Raw genomic sequence first — 19,431 nt, 5'->3', positions numbered from 1 at the left:
GTGTCCTGTGGAAGCTCCGGTTTCCTCTCACAGTCTGAAGACGAACCAGTTGGTATGTTAATTGGTCATTGTAAATTGTCCCATGATATGGCTAGGATTAAATTGGGAGATTGTTGGTCAGCATGGCTCAAAGGGCTGGAAAGGCCAATTCTGTGTCGTATCTTATAAAGAGATAAAATACATAAATAAATAGGTCTATTATTAAGATATATATATAAAATGTCACCATATACAACACTGAGATTTGCTTTCTTGAGAAAAAACACAGTAAATCCAAGAAATATAATAGAATCAATGACAGACCACTCTCAACAGGATGGACAAGTAATCAATGTGAAAAAAAACACCAAACTGCGCAAATACAAAAGAAAAAATAATCATAAATAATTATCAAGAACATGAGACAAAGAGTTCTTGAAAGTGGGTCCACAGGCGGTGGAAACAGTTCAGAGATGGGGTGAGTGAAGTTGCCTTTGATTCAGGAGCCAACTCCTGAGTGGTACCAACTGTTCCTGATCCGTTGCAGGTGCAGGTCCTGAGGCTCCTGTACCTTCTTCCTGAAGGCAGCTGTGAGAAGAGAGCCTGACCTGGAGGCTGCTTTCCTGCAATACAGCTTGGTGTTGCTGTGCTCAATGACGGGGAGGGCTTTACCATAAGAGACCATACTACATAGGAGCAGAATTAGGCCACTCAGCCCATTGAGTCTGCTCCGCCATTCCATCATGGCCGATCCCGGATCCCATTCAACCCCATACACCTGCCTGCCGTCTCGCCATTTCCTTTGATGTCCTGACCAATCAGGAAATCAAGTCTGCTCCACCATTTCATCATGGCTGATCCATTTTTCCTCCCAGCCCCAATCTCCTGCCTTCCCACCATCCCTTTATGCCCCGATCAATCAAAGATCTTACCTGTGGTACATCTTGATTTTTACAGCTTGGTACATGTGAAAAATAATAAACTAATAACTACAGAGTGGTCACCCCTTTACAAGAAGAATGTGGGGCTTTGCAGAGGGTGCAGAAGAGGTTCACGATGATGCTGCCTGGATTAGAGGGCACTAACTGCAGAGAGTTTAGGCCGACTTGGGATGTTTTTTTTTTCCGGAGTGTCTGGGGCTGGGCAGCATTCTGACCGAAGTTTATAAAATTTGTAAAAGATACAGATGCGACAGAGAGTTAAACTCTAATTCTCAGGATGGAGATGTCAGAAACTAGAAGGCATATCTTCAAGATGGAATGGGGAAAGTTTAAAGGAGGTTTGTGAGGCAATTTGTTTACACGGAGAGTGGTTAGTGCCTGGGGAAGCTGTGGAAGGAAATGACACAGCAATGTTTATGAACCATTTAGAAAGCCACATGTCTTTTCAGAAAGCTTTTTAGAAGTCAAGGTCCAATGACCAAAGCACCAAGACTGCCAATCTCTGCAAGTCTGCTGGAGATGTCAAAGACCCACTGCCTGCAAATCCACAAGTCATTTTGGAGGGCGGAAATGGGCTAATGTGGCCGTTTTTGCTACGTCACTTGTGGTGTTCTGTTCTGTTCTGCCGAGCATTGTGGGTATGCCATGTTGGCACCAAAGTGTGTGGCAACGCTTGTGGGCTGTCCCAGCACATATTTAGGTTGTGTTGGCTGTTAACACAAATGGCGCATTTCGCTGTATGTGATAAATAAATGAATCTGAAACTGGCCACGTGCAGAGAGGTGGGCTTAGTTTAAATCAGCACAGCCCTGGCAGACCGAGGACATTATTCCTGTGTGTTGGATCCTGGTGTTTCTGCAACCGAGAAGTCTGGAAGTCAAGAATGAGGCATAAAGCTTGTTGATAGAGCCATTTCATTGAGGGTTACTGCAGCAAAAGAATGAACAAAAAAGTAGAACTGAAAACGAAGATGCCGTGATCGTCTCACACGAAACCTCGTCTGACTGAAAAGATAACAACTTCCCAGTGATATTAATTAACTTATAAAATAACCAAATTCAAGTGGTGTGGCACCTACTACAGAAATCTAAGAAGCTTCTAGAAAAACACAGAGACAGTTATACTACAATTACTGGGAAATTCACAATTACAAGTATATAGATGATTATATAAACATACAAGCAAGCAATGGAAAGTTAAACTACAAGAAAAAAACAACTTCACATGCTAATCCAACATGTACTTTACAGTTCTATATTCCCTGCTGGAATCTGGTTCCCAGATACACAGTGAAATTCCAATAGTCTGGTGTGGTGAACTACATATACCTGTCTGGACACACCCCTCTGCTGACTGCTGCTGTGGCTCCTCCCACAGACCCCGGTATAAAGGCGATTGGAGGCACTGCTCCTCCCTCAGTCTCCAGGATGTTGTGTGGTGGTCACTTGCTGCTTGTGCTTTCTTCCAGCCAATAAAAGCCTACCTTAACTTACATCTCCGAGAGTTATTGATGGTGCATCATCTGGCATCCTTGGAATTTTGTTATAATCAAATAAGCAGATTTTCTGGTTTATTAGATGTTGTATATTTGGACTTTCAGAAGGCCTTTGACAAGGTGTCACATATGAGGCTGCTTAACAAGCTATGAGCCCGTGGTATTATGGGAGAGATTCTAGCATGGATAAAGCAGTGGCTGATTGGCTGGAGGTAAAGAGTGGGAATAAAGGGAGCCTTTTCTGGTTGGTTGCCAGTAACTAATTGTGTTCCACAGGGGTCTGTGTGGGAACCAGTTCTTTTTACCTTATATGTCAATGATTTGAATGATGGAATTGATGGCTTTGTTGCAGCATTTGCAGACAATATGAAGATAGGTGGAGGGCAGTTAGTTTTGAGGATGTAGAGAGGCTACAGAAGGACATAAACTGATTAGGAGAATGGGAAAAGAGATGCAGAAAGAATACAGTGTCGGGAAGTGTATGGTCATGCACTCTGATAGAAGTGAAAGGGCAAACTATTTTCTAAATGGAGAGAAAATACACAAAAAAACTGAGCACAAAAGAGACCTGGGAATTCTTGTGTATGATTCCCTAAAGGTTAATTTTCAAGTTGAGTCTGTGGTGAGGAAGGCAAATGCAATGTTAGCATTCATTTCAAGAGGATTAGAATGTAAAAGCAGGGATGTAATGTTGAGACTTTATAAAGCACTGGTGAGACATCATTTGGAGTATTGTGAGCAGGTTTGGGCCCCTTGTCTTAGAAAGGATGTGGCTGAAACTGGAGATGGTTCAGAGAAGATTCATGAAAATGATTCCAGGATTGAATGGCTTGTCATATGAAGAGCGTTTGATGGCTCTGGGTCTGTATTCACTGGAATTCAGAAGAATGAGGGGTGATGTCATTGAAACCTATCGAGTGGTGAAAGTCCTTGATAGAATGGATGTGGAGAGGATGTTTCCTAGGGTTGGAGAGTCTAAGACCAGAGGACACAGCTTCAGAATAGAGAGACGCACTTTTAGAACAGAGATAAGGAGGAAATTAGCCAGAGAGTGGTGAATCTGTGGAATTATTTGCCACAGGCAGCTATGGAGGGCATGTTCCTATGTGTATTTTGAAGCACCATCAATAACTCTTGGAGACATGAGTTAAGGTAGGCTTTTATTGGCTGGAAGAAAGCACAAGCAGCAAGTGACCACTACACAACATCCTGGAGACTGAGGCCGGGGTGGTGCCTCCAATCGCCTTTATACCGGGGTCTGTGGGAGGAGCCACAGGAGCAGGACAGTGGGGGGGGGGGGGGGGGGCGTGTCCAGACAGGTATATGTAGTTCACCACATATTTAAGACAGAGGTTGATAGATTCTTGATTGGTCAGGGCATGAAAAGATACAGGAAGAAGGCAGGAAATTGGGGATGAGAGGGATAATGGATCAACTATGATAAAATGGCAGAGCAGACACGTTGGGCCAAATAGCCTAATTCTGCTCCAATTTCTTGTGGTTTTATGATCTTATGGAAAAAGTACAGTGCGGGTAAATAATAACAAGGTAGATAATGAGACCAAAAGCCCATATTATCATACCAGGGGTTCTTTCAAGAGTCTGATAACAGTGAGATGCACAAAAAATGACTGAACCAAAGTCTTACCTAGCTGCGAGTTTTAAACAGGAAGAGGAATAAGAGACACTGTGGAGCACCTTTTTTATGCTATGGATCCATACCATTAACTAAGGTGTGCATTCAGCCCAGGTTAGGTTGCCCCAGGTAGAAAGAAGGAAGATCTTGTGGATGACAGAAGCCACACTGTCACTAATACAAGACAAAGATCAACAATTCTTCAGCCCCTTTCAAGACAAAGTCTTGCTTTTATAACGAACACAAAAATATCGGAAAATGCTGGAAATCCAAAGCAACACACACAGAATGCTGGAGGAACTCAGAGCAGGCCAGGCAGCTTCTATGGAAACGGGTAAACAGTTGACATTTCGGGCTGATGCCTGAAGAAGGGTCTCGGCCCAAAATGTCGACTGTTTACTCTTTTCCACAGATCCTTCCTGGCCTGCTGCATTCCTCCAGCAATTTTGTGTGTCCTGTTTTTAGAAAGTGTGCCATCTTGTGGCCCATCTGATAATGTAAAGCCTGTGACCACTTGCTTAAAATGCACATCTCCATCCTTCTGGGCAACAGATCGTCTCTCAGTGACAGTCACAAACAGCACTGACTGATTCAGAGTATTACAGAGTTAATTAACCGTGCAACGTGCTAGCAGGCAGCTTTATTCCTTAAGAATTCAGAAAAGCCGTTTATAGCAGCAAACCTCTTGGAGCTTTTGCCAGTATACATTGTGTTCCATGTGGATATCGATGTGGTCATAGGAGGTACTTTGCTTAGGCTTAGCTTCAGCACTAATTTTAACAGCCATGAACCCCTAGCAATGCTGCTGTGTGGCTTCAGTTACAGAATTTTAGCTGCGAACTGCCAAGGTCGCTCTGAAAGCGCCAGTTTGACCCTGCCAAAGTGAGGATATATGAACGAGGTAAAACATTCTTCATGGACTTTACCCATCGATGCTCAAAAATAGTTTTGTTAAGTCAGGGACAAACTATTAAATGGAAGTAACTCCAACTAACAGCTGCTTGTTTCAAGCACTTATTCCCAGTTTTCTTCTCGCAAGATCAAAGCTCATTACCTCTACACATTGTAGACCCAACGTAGATTGGGGGACCGCTTCACCGACCACCTATGGTCCGTCCACCAGGAAAAGCAAGTTCTCTCAGTGGCCATCCATTTTAAATCTACTCCTATCCTGATGTGCCAGTCCACCGTCTCCTTTACTGCCACGATGAGGCCACACTCGGGCTCAAGGAGAACACCTTATATTCCGTCTGGGTAGCCTCCAACCTGATGGTATGAACATCGATTTCTTGAACTTCCGGTATTTGACTCTTCCCCTGCACCGTTTCACTCTTTCTCACCTTGTCTCCTTACCTGCCCATCGCCTCCCTTTGGCGCTCCTCTTCCTTCCCTCTCTTCCATGGTCCTCTACCAGATTCCCCCTTCTTCATCTCTTTCACCTATCAACTTCTCAGCACTTTACCTCACCCCCTCCTGGTTTCACCTACACCAACCACCTTGTATTTCTTCCTCCTCTCCCCCCACCACCTTCTCATTCTGACTTCTTTCCAGTCCTGAAGAAGGGTCTCGGCCAGAAATGTTGACTGTTTACTCTTTTCCATAAATGCTGCCTGGCCAGTTGATTTCCTCCAGCATTTTGTGTGTGTTGCCTCTACACGTTATTGGTTCTGCGTCATTTCTCTTCCTGTCTTCTTCTCTTCTTCAGTGATGCTGGCGTTGCTCAAAAAAGAAGAAGATAACCTCTGTTTTCCATATGTACGTTGAAACATACCATGAAAAGTGCCAACAAGCAACACGGATTGTGCTGGGCAGCCTGCAAGAGTCACCACAGTTCCAGCGCCAATGTGGCATACCCACAACTCACTCGCCCTAACCCGTATGTCACTGCCATGTGGGGGGGAACCATACAGAGTTGGCGCAAAAGAGAAATAGTGAAGGAGCGTTCACGGACCGTTCAGAAATCTGATGCGGGAAGGAAAGAACATTGTTCCCACAACGTTGCGTGTGGGTCTTCAGGCTCTTGTACCTCAGTAGTCATAACAAAAGGCATGTCCTGGATGGCGAGGTCCTCAACATTGGTTGCCAGCTTCTTCAGACTCTGCCCTTTGAAGATGTCCTTGATGGTAGGGAGCTTTATGCCCATGATGGAACTGGCTGACTCCATTCCAGTTGGTGATACAACCAGAAGAATATTCCCCATGGTACATCTATAGAAATCTGCTCGAGTCATTGGTGACATACCAAACTCCTAATGAGATATCGCCACTAGTGTAATTTCTTTGTGACTGCATCAATTCATTGGGCCCATGATAGATCCTCTGAGATGCTGAACTTGACCTTGTTCACCCTTTCCACTGCTAACCCCTGGATGAGGACTGGTGCACGTTCTCCGACTTCCCCTTCCTGAAGTTCACTGTCCATTTCCTGGTTTTATCGATGACGTCTGTGCATCTGTAGCCCAATTTCTTTTAGCTCAACATTAACTGAACTCCTCCATGGACAGTCCCAACCCCAGCTGCGAAAGGAGGAGGGTTGAGCGTGGGACTAGCAGCCCCATCCCATTAAAACCCCAGAGCTACAGAAGCTCCAGAGACCTCATCCCTGGGAGAGGAAGGATACACCAACAAGATGGGCTACACCTGTAGACAACGTGAAAGACTGACCCAGGACAGAGGATTCTGGCAAGCTACTGCCGGTAGCCTATGCTCGTAGGGGCAATGGGCCTTAAATAAGTAATAAAAACTCTGGGGGACTACCTACCATTCACAAGTCCAGGGATGTGATCATGATTTATTTACAGAGCAGGATATTTTTAATCCAGTTAAAATCAATGACAATATATTTGTTCAGAGAACATATACACTGAGTAATGTTTTAAACATTGTTACTTGGCCACAACCCATAAATTGAAGCTATAGTCTGGGATATATCAATCTCAGCAGAGTTTCCTACCTATTGAATGATAAACTCAAGGTTCGGACTGCAAGTCCAGAAGTCGGGGCCCAGCGGACTGACTCTCTGTGAGTCTGCAGGCCTGCATCTGCTGGAGACAGGAGACCTGTCTTGGGGTTATGGGTGGGTGTGAAGAAAGAACAGGGTTGGTTTTGCTGCTGTTGTTTTGTTGCTTGTTGTGCTTTGTGTTGTTCCGTCAAGCATTGCTGGCATGCTATTTTGTTATTATTTTGGAAGACCTGTCCTGGGCCCAGCACACACGTGCAATAATGAAGAAAGCACAGCAGCACCTCTACTTCCTTAGGAGTTTGTAAAGACTCAGCAGGACATCTAAAACTTTAACTAACTTCTATAGCTGTGTGGTGGAGATTATATTGACTGGTTGCATCAAAGACTGGTTGCATGAAAACATAAATGCCCTTGAACGGAAATTCCTACAAAAGGTAATGGATATGACCCAGTCCATCGTGGGTAAAGCCCTCCCAACCATTGAGCATATCTACACAGAGCGCTGTTACAGAAAAGCAGCACCCATCGTCAGGGACACCCACCACCCGGGTCATGCTCTCTTCTCGTTGCTGCTATCAGGAAGAAGGACTCACACCACTAGGTTCAGGAACAGTTACTACCCCTCAACCATCAGGCTCCTGAACCAGAGGAGAAAACTTCACTCAACTTCACTTGCCCCATCATTGAACTGTTCCCACAGACATTGGACTCACTTTCAAGGACTCTTCATCTCACGTTCTCGATATTTATTGTTTATTTATTTGTTATTATTATTCCTTCTTGTTTTTTTTTTATTTGCAGAGTCTATAGTCTTTTGCACACTGGCTGAACGCCCATTCTGGTGCAGTCTTTTATTGATTCTGTTATGGTTAATACTCTATTATGGATTTATTGAGTATGCCCACAAGAAAATGAATCTCAAAGTTGTATATGGTGACGTATATGTACTTTGATAATAAATATATTTTGAACTTTGAACTAATGTTGGTGCCGGATTGTGTGGCAATATTTGCAGTCCGTCCCCAGCAGACCCACGGCACATTGGTCGCTAGGCCACAAGGCACTTCGCTCGGCGATGATAAATAAACTTGAATCTTGAGTTATCAATAAACAGGATAATTTAATGATGGAATTACAAAGTTTTCACTGCTAATTGGTGTAACGCTGAAACTTCCTCTTCAGAGCATAAAACCTAATGAGGCCTATTAAAATAAGTTCCATTTAATCCCACAGCATATAATGATTAATTATGCACTATATGTGTGGTATAATGAAGCATATTAACACTGAGAGGGCTCCAACGTACTTCATTTAGAATGCTACTAATAGCTATTGTACACACTGGACCCACTCAGGGGCAGAGGTGTGATGAATGAACTCTCTTGACTCTGTTATGACAGTTAAGTGTTCTATTTATTGCAATGATAGCCATGCCGGTTGCTAATTCTTAAAGGCACCAGAGAGAATACCAAGTACAACAATACTCTGCTGGATTGCGATGCAGCTACTGGTGAAATTTGTGCAATTCAGCAGCCAGTGTATGCTTAGCACGCTGGTTTGACTGAGAACTTTTCAAGTTCAAGTTCCAGTTTATTGTTATTTCAGCCGTATAACGGTTTGCCACCAAACGAGGCAATGTTCTTCCAGAGCAAGGTGCAATAACTCACACACGCTGTTGTGGTGATTAACTGTGGTATTTCTATGCTAATCGTTTAGCCACTCCCATGTGGGAGGAGCTCACATATTGCACAAGCAGTGTTATCAATAAAGTTCAGTTGAATATCCTGCATGCTGCTGTGCTGGTGAGCCCTGCACCATCGCCCCCCCCCCCCCACCATAGCAACCACGACACACAGAGTAATATCACCACAAATAAATTAACAAATGTGTTAAGGAGCTGGAGCTGCAACCCGATCACCTCCGGCTCAGACGGGAGACTGAGGAAGTGTTAGAAGCTACAGGGAGATTGTCACCCCCAGGTTGCAGGAGGCGGGTAAATGGGTGACTGTCAGGAGAAGGAAGGGAACTGGGCAACCAGTGCAGAGTAGCCCCTGAGACCGTCCCCTTCAATAATAAGTGAACCACTTTAGAAGGGAATGGCCCATTGGGGGAAGCCGTAGTGACTGGGTGTCTGGCACTGTAGCTCAGAAGAGAAGAGAGGTGATGGAGGATTGCAGTAGTGATAGGAGATTCCATAGTTAGGGGAATAGAGAGAAGTTTTTCTGGTCACAGTAGAGACACCCAGTATGTCGCCAGGGTCAGGGATGTCTCAGATCGCGTCCACAGCATTCTAAAGGGGGAGGGGGGAGCGGTTCGAAGTCTTGGTATGTACTGGCATCGATGACATAGGTAGGAAAAGTGAGGAGGGAGGTTGTTAGGGAGCTCGGTAGAAAACGGAAAAGCAGGACCTCCAGTATAGTCGTCTCTGGGTTGCTGCCTGTGCTGTGCACCGGTGACCAGGAGGACAGCAGGATTTGGCAGGTGGATGCAGGGCCGAGGAACTGGTGCAGGGAGCAGTGTTTCAGAGTTCTGGGTCTTTCGGATCTCTTCTAGGGAAGGCACAGACTGCACAAAATGGGTGGCTTACACCTGAACCCAAGGGGGACCTATATCCCTGTGGGCAGATATGCTAGAGCCGTTGGGGAGAGTTTAAACTAATTAGCAGGGGAATGGGAACCAGAGTGATAGGGCTGAGGGTGGGGTGATAGGTTTACCAAAAGAGGAAGTGTGTAGTGAGACTGCTAGCAAGGAGAGGCTGATGCTTGTGCAAAATTGCAGCCGACAGGATGCGTTGCTACGTAAACGTGGGACAAAATCTAGCCCTGTACTCACTGGAATTCAGAAGAATGAGAGGGGATCTCATAGAAACCTATCGAATGTTGAAAGGCCTTAATAGAATGGATGTGGGGAAGTTGTTTCCTGTGGAGGAGGAGCCTAAGATCAGACAACGGTCTCAGAATGGAGGAACACCCATTTCGAATGGAGATGAGGGGGGATTTCTTTAGCCAGAGGTTAGTGAATCTGTGGCATTTGTTGCCACGGGGGCTGAGGAGACCAAGTCACTGGGTATATTTAAAGCAAAGGCTGATAGATTCTTGATTAGTCAGGGCATGAAGGGTTTTGGGGAGAAGGCAGGAGAATGGGGCTGGGAGGGAAATAGATCAGTCATGATGAAATGGCAGAGCAGACTCAATGGGCCAAATGGCCTTATTCTGCTCTTATATGTTATGGTCTAAATAATAAGGTGCATTTACAAGTTTGAAAAGTAAACAGTATAACGCTACTGGCACTTCATTTGTGGCAACGCCAGGGTAGCGGCAGGGAGTTCAGTACTCTCCCAGCCCGGGGGAAGAATCTGTTTCCCACCCTTAACAGTTCTTGTCCCAATGCTACGGTACGTTTTGCCTCGCTATTCAGAGATACAGAAGAGAGTTGAGGCATGCTGTCAAACACCAAACTTTATCCAGTCCTTGGAACATGTACGGGCAAGGATCACACCGTCAGTTAGCAAGCATAGAGACTTGGCTAGATAGGTCAAGAGTTCAATGGGGTCCAAGTCAACACTGATGGATCTCTGTTTATCTTCTGATCCTTAGTGTTCCACCGGGAGTCAGGAATGACGAGCAGTCTCAATTCCAAGATTTCAGTTTATTCTGGAGAACTGACGTACAAATACTCAGCAAACTAAATGAAGAACTGTGAAACAATTCTAAGAAGAGAATTAATGCCTAGGGGTGTAAGGCAAAGGAATAAAAGGTGGTGCTTTTGAAAACTCCATCACTTTTATAGATGAGATTTTAAAAATTCCTTGGATAGTGATAAGTTAATAAATAGGCAGCATAATTAAAACAATTACATCATGTGCTAATACTTGACCAATGAAAAATGAGGAAGGTGACAAACCGCTGGTTTAGCTGCTATACCACTTTCTGCCAGTGAGCGTGAAAAATACCCAAGTTTGTTAAAAAGTACAAATCTTATAAAAAGTATTATCTAAAAAACAGTAGTTCGCAACAACACCAAGACAACGTGACTACTCATCTGAGAGATTCACAGACTGGGCGTCATGGCAACTTATCTATGGGATGAACGCCCAAATGGCAAAGGGGCTCTAGAGCTGGAGAACATGGCTCAGCTAATGAGTTATGAACGAGGCAGTTTACCCTGGGTCTTTACGGTACAACACCAGCTAACCAGAACCAGCTGAACGTTACCAATATCACATTGCCTGCCAACCGCAAAGCATTCAACTCTCAGCATGTATGTGTGGAATGTAATGATGCAATCTTTTCAGCACCAGCAAAGCTGTTTGGGAAAACGCCCGCCTACTCTTTACAAAGGAGTCAATGATGATCCTCAATGTTGTGTAATTAATATCTCAGTAATAATTGAGTAACCTTGTAAATATATCGATTGATTAAGCATTCTTGTTTGTTTAAATAATTCATTACAGGTTATATTAAAACTATGTGAATTGTATACGTCATGATACTACCACGTGATGTGTGGGCATCTTGTTTAAAGTAAAACACACTCGGACTCCTGTGTCTTCCTTTGCATTAGTTTAATCTAATGAAGTTACAAAACATAACACCCTCGTTAACTATTTCCGAAAGTCTTGACCTGCTTCATGCTGTACATGCAATGGCTTCACTGCCACTCACTCCCTCCCCTACCTTCCTCATCCTGCTAAGATGAAGGCCTGAGGGTTTACTCCTCCTTTGCACTATCTACTTATCAATCGGCTGCACACCTTGTATTCAGAAATTAAAAGCAACCTCTTTTCTCTTCTTAATATTGTATTCCTCATCAGTGATCCAACTGAGTTTCACTGAAGATTAGCTTTATTTGTCACATGTATATCAAAACAGTGGCTGTGTCAATGACCAACACAGTCCTGGGAGCAGTCCACACATGTCACATCCCAACAACTTACTATCTGTACGTCTTTGGAGTGTGCAAGGAAGCGGAGCATCCAAGGGAAACCTATATGGCCACGGGGAGCAATGTATCATTACACCAACTCCTTACAGACAGCAGCGGGTAGTAAGCCCTGATTGCTGGTGCTGTAAAGCATTACGCTGGTCAGCTGAAATTATAACGTTGGGTTTTTAAAAGTTGGGTTTACTGTCACCATGCACAAGTAAAACTTTATTCTACCATCTTTCGGAAAAACTCCGGCAGCATCTACAGGTCTTATCCTTGCTCTCAGCCTTCATCTGCCCTCCACCACCCACCCATCTTTCTCCTCACCTGGTCTCACCTATCACCTACCCATCTTTCACTCCTTTATCCATTACAGACAGTCTAACGAATCCTCTCCGTGACCGACTGAATAAGCAGCGGAGCACCCATTTCAACAGACTCATTCAGCTCTGCTGTCACATACGTTGTTACAGAAAATCTTTCTACCAAATGCAATGAGCATATACAACAGCTCATCTCTGTGTGGCAGAACACACATCAAAGAGCAATGGTCTCAGTTTTATTATTTTGTACATTATTATTAGTTAAATCTGCACACTGCTAAGTCCGTTTTTAAATGTTACCACTGGAATGAAAGAATTTCTCACTCAGGATCAATAAAGTACATTATTATTATATTTTTTGCTCCCCCCCACCCTACTTCTTATTCTAGATTCTGCCCCATTCCTGATGAAGGGTTTCAGCCCAACATGTCAGCTCTATATTCCTGTCCATAGTCGCTGCCTGACCTGCTGAGCTCCTCCAGCATTTTGTGTGTGTTGCTCAAGATTTCCAGTGTCTGAAGAATCCCTTGTGTAATGATCCTGCCTTTTGTTGTAGTTTTCCTGTGTAATAGTCCATAAGGTATATGAGCAGAAGTGGGCTGTTTTGCCCATCGAGTCTCCTCTGCCATTCAGTCAAAGTTCAAAGTAAATTTATTACGGAAGTACATATATGTATGTCACTACATACAATCCTGAGGTTCTTTGAAGAGTACAAGTTTCAGATTGTATACTGTACATATTCTCTGATATTAATTGAACCTTTGAAACCCCTACGTCTTTGGAAGGTGGGAGTTAACCGGAGCACCTAAAGAAAGCCCATACCATCACTGTGAGAACATACAATCTCCTTACAGACAGCGGCAAAACTGAACCTCAACTTCCGGTGGTGAATTCGTAGAATTTGTTGCCACATGCAGGTGTGGAGGCCGGGTCGTTGAGTGTATTTAGGGCAGAGATCGATAGGTTCTTGACTGGACATGGCATCAAAGGTTACGGGGAGAAGGCCGGGAACTGGGTTTGAGAAGGAGATAGAATAAAGGATCTGCCATGATTGAATGGCGGAGCAGACTCAATGCTTCAGATGGCCTAATTCGGATTCTATGTCTTATGGTCTAATTGCCGATTGCTGGCTCTATAAAGCATTGTGCTAATTGCTATACTACTATAAAAGCATAATTGGTAAAATTAAGGATAAAAATGAACACACATTACCTTGCAGGATACCCTTAATTTTGTATGTACTTGTGTATAACCTTGATTTGAGATTGATTCCCTGTGAGTGATTCATCAGTGAATGGTCATTTGCTCCCTCTGTCCACCAGGTGGCGTATGTTGTCCGTATCTCAGGCCATGGAAGTGACCTGCCTCTGTTCCAGTTACTGACAAATTGTTTCAGGTTTTGAAGCCTTTAACTCAAGGTTGGCAAACACCACATCTGAACAGTTCAATCACCTTGATAGAGGCATCATCTGATTTCATTGGACCAGATGAGGACTCATATTTGGGCAGGAATAGTTGGTGTCAGCAAGAAACCCCCTCAGTAGCTGAAGGAGCAAAATCATGGGGGGGTGGGGGATGTTTGTAGTGTATCTTGATCAGATTTTTAAAGTGCGTGCAGACATCTGGGTTAAAAATAAGACAATAACAAAGTATACACGAAAAGAAATCTCAGTAATTTTCCCTTTAGTTATTAGATTTTTATCATCACCGACCAGCCAGAGGCTATATTTCACTAGGAATTTGGGGGAGATTTAGATTGTCACCAAAGATTCTGGCAAATTTCTACCGATGTACTGTAGAGAGCTTTCAAACTGGCTGCTTCACCATCTTTCGGGAAGAACCACTGCACAGGATTGGAAAAAGCTGCAGGCAGTTGCAAACTCGGCCAGCTCGTTCATGAGCACCCACCTCCCCGCCATCAAGAAGACCCTCAAAAAGCAATGCCTCAAGGAGGTGGCGTCCACCCTTAATGACCTCCTCCCCAATCAGGAGCTTGATTGTTGAAAACTGAGTACGGCGAAAAGGAAAAGGAATTTTGCAAAGTTTTTTTTTTGGGGGGGGGGGATGGAATTTCTTTTGCTTTTGCCTGGAAGGCATTGGCTCTCTTTGACACAATTTATTTCTTCCAGTGAAATTTATCCAAAAGATATCAACATTCAGTCTTTACAGAGATAAAGAGTGTCAATTGCAAGATTTTCAATCTCACTGCTCTGAGAAATGGCCGTTCTTATTTCTGGGAACACATGGCTTTTGATCGTCTATTGATCTCAACCATAAACTACTTCAGCTGTTTCCGCCTGGCAAACGCTACCTTGGCATTAAAGCCAGGACCAACAGCTTCTTTCTGCAAGCCAATAGACTTTTAAATTCAACGGAGTCATAACGCAAAGATTTTTACTCCCAGATTGTGGGTTGGATGTAAGATTTAAATAGATTCTAAATCCTAAATTTCCTCTCGAACCTCTGCAATTTGTTGGTCAATCATTACTGAAATCAAATTTGCATCACAAATTTGACTAATTGCTTATTAGCCAGCTGCTTGGAGGACTCAAGTCTCAATAATAATTTGTCCAAGCAGCTGGATGCTAATTAACTAACATAGCAATTAACCACTTTATTAGGTACACCTGAACACTTGCTCGTTAATCTAATCAACCAATCAGGGTGGCAGCAAATCAATGCATAAAGCATGCAGACATGGTCAAGAGGTTCAGTTGTTGTTCAGACCAAACATCAGAATGGGGAAGAAATGTGATCTTAGTGACTTTGACCATGGAATGATTGTTGGTGCCAGATGGGGTGGTTTGAGTGTCACAGAAACTGCTGATCTCCTGTGATTTTCATGCACAACGGTCTCTGGAGTTTACAGACAGCTGTGTGCAAAACAAAAAACATCCAGTGAGCACCAGTTCTGTGTGTGAAAATGCCTCGTTAATGAGAGAGGTCAGAGGAGAATTGGCCAGACTGATTCAAGCTGACAGGAAGGTGACAGTAACTCAAAGAGCCATGCATTACAACAATGGAGTACAGAAGAGCATCTCTGAATGCACAACATGTCGAACTTTGAAGCGAATGGGCTACGGCAGCAGAAGACCAAGAACATACTCAGGAAGTAACTAATAACGTGGCTATTGAAGGTATGTGCTGTGTGTTATTACATTGGCTGCACTATATCACATCACTGCCTTGGCAATGGGTACCACAGTGGGAAATAGCAAAGTTTGTTTTAGGTCAAAGGAAGGTTGAATTGAAACAACAGCACGGTGAAGGAAGTCTGTGTAGGTGTCCAAATGTTCTTCGGTGGTGGGCAAAGCATTTCCAACAATTCCTGCTTTTGGTTTTAATGAGCTCAGGACTTGTGATATGCACCAGCTGCTCGTGTGACCATCCGCCCCACACCCCCCATGGCTTCAAGTGACCTTGATCAGGGTGGCAGGGAGTGGGGGGGGGGAGCGATAAGCAGGTGACCAAGGGTGACCTGCAGGTTTGTGAAGGGAAGGAGCACATCACACCCCTTTTGTAGAGATGTACCTCCACCCTGCCATCTAAAGACGATGACAGAAGATTTAAAAGGAATCTGAAGAAAATGTATTTCACCCAGAGGCAGGTTGAAATCTGGAACCCATTGCCTGAGTAAGTGGTGAAGGCAGGTACCCTTGCAAAATATACGAGGCTTCTAGAAGAGCACTTGAACTGGTGAGGTATTAGAGTCTATGGTTGACATGGGCTGGATGGGTCAAAGTGGCTTTTCCTGTGCTATATAGTACACCCACTCTAAAAATGGGATTCGTGTAACCAGCTACTTGAAAGTTGTCATAGCAATGATCTCCTTTCAGGCTGGTTTCTACATGACTTTATGGCTCCATCTGGGGAAAAAAGCCTGTAACTCCCAGATATTGTGAAGCGTACAGAATCCTGATCGTTCCTGACAGCAATAGTATGGAACAAAGTGTTTAGAATTGAAAACAAACAATGTGACAACAGCAGTAAGGTTGCCTATTGAAAAAGTCCAAAAGCAACCCAGTCCCACCGCATTCTTCTGGATAAATCGTGAAGCCATATATTTCACTTTTATGTCTTTGTTTTCTCATCTCGGGTGCGATTCTGGAACTGTGATTTGCTTTTTGGAGATCGTTTGGGTGCAGGTCAGATCCAAGAAGCTCATGGCAGCACGGCGGTTAACGTGATGCTATTGCTCATCAGAGTTCAGGGTTCAATTCTGGTGCTGTCTGTAAGGAGGTTGTATGTTCTCCCTGTGACCGTGTGGGGCTTCTCCCCCACCCTCCCACAGTCCAAAGACCTACTGGTTAGTAGGTTAATGGGCGATTGTAAATTATCCTGTGATTCAGTCAGTGGGTTGCTGGGTGACAGAGCTCGACAGGCTGGAAGGCCCAGTCCCACGCCATATCTTCAAGTGGAAGTACAAATGCAAATTGCCTCACTGGGCAGCTTAATTAAACCGTCCTACATGGGGCATGCAAGAGTACAGCTCAGGAACAGGCCCTTCAGCTCGCTGTGTTGTACCAAGCTAATTAAATGCCCTAACTTGATTACCCCTTCCACCTGCACATCCTCTCCATTTTCTGCACAGTCAGAATTGGATTTATTGCTTGGCACAAGTCGTGAAATGTATTGTTTCGACGCAGCAGTGCAGTGCAGGCATAATAAATTGCGAGAAGTTACTAAAATTAAGTGATGCAAAAAATGGAAGAGCGACATTGTGTTCGTGGACCATTCAAAATATGATGATGGAGTGGAAGAACCCATTTCTAAAACATTGAGTGCCTGTCTTCAGGCTCCTGTATCTCCTCGCTGATGGTAGAAATGAGGCCATATCCTGGGTAAAGGAAGTCCTTCATGATGGATACCACCTTCTTGAGGCACAGTCTTTAGAAAACAGCCTTGATGGTGGGGAGGCCTGTGCCTGTGATGGACCTGGCTGAGCCTACAACCCTTCGAAGCCTCTAACGAACCTGTGCATTGGTGCCTCCATCCCAGACAGTGATGCTCTCGTGTGCTTACCTAACAGACTCTATCTTAGCACTGATATCTAACTGGCCATAGTACAACCTCTTTCAGAAGAGCCTGGTGTACATTTTGACATCAGTCAGTCTGAAATTTGGCCTGCTTCCATCACTGATATTTTCATAAAATTCTGTAATCCTGTAAAAGCCTTCAAGAAAATGCATTTCAAGGTAGTATATGACGCGTATATTGATTTTTATAACAAATGCAGATGTTTCTTTGGTCTTTATAGGCCGAATGTTAAAACGGAGAAGGAGAGTAGTGCAGCGGGTAGTGCTGCTGGTTCACATCTCTGCACCCTGGATTCAACCCTGATCATTGACGCAGTCTGTACTCAGTGAGATCGGTGCTTCCAACTGCATGCTCTGATGTCCTTTGAAGACCCAGAACTTCAGAGAAAACCGGTGACAGTAAATGACCCGAAAGTGTAGGTGGCTGGAAGGACAATTGGGATTGGGGGGGGAGGAAGGGGTTGAGAGAAATGTTAGCACCAGGTTACAGGGAAATAAGGGGGGGAAACGGAACTGATGAGATTGCAAGCATAGACTCGATGGCCCAAAAGGACTCCTTCAAATTCATGAGGAAACGTGAGAAACAATAACACTCAATTCCTCTACAACTGCTCTTTTATTGAACAAGGAACAGAACAGGAAAAGAGTATGTTGCCTAGGCAAGACATAGGAGCAGAATTAGGCTGTTCGGCCTATCGAGTCTTCTCTGCTATTTCATCATGGCTGATTCATTTTCCCTCTCAACCCCAATCTCCTGCCTTCTCCCCATATCCCTTCCTGCCCTGATTAATAAAGACACCTTACTGTGCGTCTAGGACTGAGCAATGTAGCAGTTCAGAGGATGCAAGGAACTGATTAGTATATTTTGTTATGGCATTTCCCCCATGCTTCTAGTGCTCTGGCCTCTGAACTAAAAAAATGATACTGGATTGCTTTCCCTTGTGTCCCAGAGAATAGTTAACAGCAATGCAGTCTGCAGTATTATTCAATGTATAGGGGTATGGATGGGTACCAGTGAAATGCTAGTTCTTCTCTACTTTACTAGTATTAATGAAGATGGCAGTCAAGATGGCTTCTTTTCAAGATGGCGACTGTGTACAATGCTCCTTCGTTTGACATCTTCTGGCTAGATTATGAAACCATATATTTCACTTCTATGTCTTTACGCTTGTATTCTATTTCATCCTGGAAGTGATTCTGGAACTGTTGGAGGCTGTGACTTGCTGTTTGGGAATCGTTGGAGTGTTCCAGCACTCTGCTGTGTCTGAAAGAATTCTGGGAGGCAGCATGCACGAACCTTATGGAGCACAGGCAGCAAGCCACTGCTGACTCCATTTCGCTGAATAAAGATTCCATTGTTAAAGCGGCGAGGGAGATTGAAACATCGAGGGGAACGCGGAAGCTTGGCGATCATTTGACTGCTTCAGCACTCTGCAGTTGCCATGAAGATTCTGGGAGAACTAGGCAATGTGCATGAACTTCGTGGCAAGAAGGCTGTGAGACCAGGCGCAAGCAGTTGTTCAACTCCATTTCACCGATTAAGGCGACAGGGGAGGTTGAAGCATTGAGGCAAGTGTGGAGGGTGAGCGCCAGTCGCACGTCTTTTGACAGCTCTGCTATGGAGAGGGAAAGATCTGCCGCATGGCCTGGAGAGTGTTCCCCAGGTTTTACGCATTTTGGATGTGGACTTGGGCTATAGACTTATTTTCCAGACTTAGTTTTTTATATTCTGTGTTTTTCATGTGATCTTTCTTTTTTGTGCAGAAGGAGGGATTTGGGGGATTGATGATCATACGGCCTTTTTTCCTTTTCTTTCTTGGTTTCATGGCTACCTGGAGAAGAAGAATTTCAAGTTGTATACCTTGTTAATAAACGAACATTTGAACTGGACTGTGGTAAAGTTGCTTCTCATCACAAGGCTTGTACGCAGAAGCCTCTCTTAGATGCTGATGCAAGCCTACATGTCATCTTCAGCTTGCTGGTGTTTTATTTCTTATTTTTTTTAATTTAAGGGATACAGCATGGGACAGGCCCTTCCAGCTAAACAAAACCTGCTGCCTCAGCAACCCACCTATTTAACCCTAGCCTAATCACAGGACAATCTACAATGACCAATTAACCTACTATCAAGTAC

This window comes from Hypanus sabinus, chromosome 16 (genome assembly GCF_030144855.1).
Source record: "Hypanus sabinus isolate sHypSab1 chromosome 16, sHypSab1.hap1, whole genome shotgun sequence".
NCBI lineage: Eukaryota > Metazoa > Chordata > Chondrichthyes > Myliobatiformes > Dasyatidae > Hypanus > Hypanus sabinus.
This window is presented reverse-complemented; position numbering follows the sequence as displayed.